The sequence below is a fragment of the Symphalangus syndactylus genome, chromosome 4, assembly GCF_028878055.3.
Source record: "Symphalangus syndactylus isolate Jambi chromosome 4, NHGRI_mSymSyn1-v2.1_pri, whole genome shotgun sequence".
Taxonomy (NCBI): Eukaryota; Metazoa; Chordata; class Mammalia; order Primates; family Hylobatidae; genus Symphalangus; species Symphalangus syndactylus.
The window spans coordinates 82,047,130-82,048,743 of NC_072426.2; the positions used below are offsets into that span (position 1 = coordinate 82,047,130).

Sequence of the window (1,614 nt, forward strand, 5' to 3'; positions counted from 1 at the left end):
TTGTTCCTGCCGCACACCCCTCATAAGGTGAAGCACACATAGAGCACTCCCAGGGTCAGTGTGAGCCCAGCACCAGCTCAGGCTGCCGATGCTCCAGAGTCGGATTCCATCATCCACTTAAATGGCAGCCACAGGTAGATGTGCCCATCACAACCGACTCTGTGTGTTCATAATCTCTGTTTATTCTACAAGTGGTTTCCACACAAAAAATGGCACAATGTTTCTCAGAAGACAACTACATAAAAATCAGCATACTTAAATTCACAGCAAATAATCAGACAATCAATGAAAATACTTACCCAAACACTAATTGTAGACTATGCCTTCTGAATATATTTGTCATAAACTTGGAGTAAGGAATCCTCACAGGAACTGAACAATTCGAAAAATGCAAAGCTGTTTGTTAGAATACTGGTGCTTTCGGGTAGAAACTCTCATCCATGTCCTAGTAAGGTTGAAGTTGCACAGGTGTTTTCATTTGTCAAAACCCAGAATATCATATGCTTTAGATTTGTGAATTATGTTGTATTATATGCAATCTTTCTTTTTAAAAATGAGCTGTAAGCAGTGTCCCAGACAGCAGCTCAGCCTCCAGGACTCTTTTCCAGCACGGCCAAAGACACCTCTTCACACAAGATGGTAGCAACAAATCGCAGGAACAATCACACCAAATTCACAGAAGATCAACTGAAAATCCTTATCAATACCTTCAATCAAAAACCTTACCCAGGTTATGCTACCAAACAAAACCTTGCTTTAGAAATCAATACAGAAGAGTACAGAATCCAGATTTGGTTTCAGAATTGAAGAGCTAGGAATGGATTCCAGAAAAGACCAGAACCAGAGACTTTAGATTCAAGCCACAGCTATGGGCAAGATCAACCTGGTGTGGAGTTTCAAAGTAGAGAAGCCAGGCAGTGTTGTACCACCTATAGCACCTCTCAGTTACTCACTCTCATCAAGGCATTTATGAAAAATCCATACCCTGGGATTGATTCCAGAGAACAACTTGCTGAAGAAATTGGTGCTCCAGAGTCCAGAGTCCAAATTTGGTTCCCAAAATTGAAGATCTAGATTTCATCTCCAGAGAAAAGGGAACCTATTATGTCCTTAGAACAAGAAGACCAGGGGCAAGGTTTCTGAGGGACTTCAAGGTACAGAAGATACACAAAATGGCACCAACCTCACTAGCACTCTCATTTCTCTAGAGCCAGAACATGGTGAACACAGTCAAGTTCAGTGTATTGGATATTATCAACTTGGGCCCTAAATCTCTCTCACAGTCTTCCTGGGAGTCTATCCTTCTGCTGAAACTGCAAGTTAAGCTTTCTGAAGATGGTAAAGAACTTGGCCGGGTGTGGTGGCTCACGCTTGTAATCTCAGCACTTTGGGAGGCTGAGGCAGGAAGATTGCTTGAGCTCAGGAGTTTGAAACCAGTCTGGGCAGCATAGTAAGACCCTGTCTCTATTATAAAAACAAAATAAATAAAAAGGACTGTAGGAGGCCGAGACAGGTACAGGAGGCACCACACTACCCTATTGACACAGCCTGGATCCAGAGTTCAGCAGACCTTGAGACAATGAAAATAAACTTAGTAATAATCATTTTTCAATC

The 1,614-nt window shown here is 42.1% G+C and overlaps 1 pseudogene; it reads left to right on the forward strand.

Moving 5' to 3' along the window:
* The first annotated feature begins 388 nt into the window (after positions 1-388).
* Positions 389-1,224, forward strand: LOC129480119 (double homeobox protein A-like; annotated as a pseudogene).
* Positions 1,225-1,614: the final 390 nt, after the last annotated feature.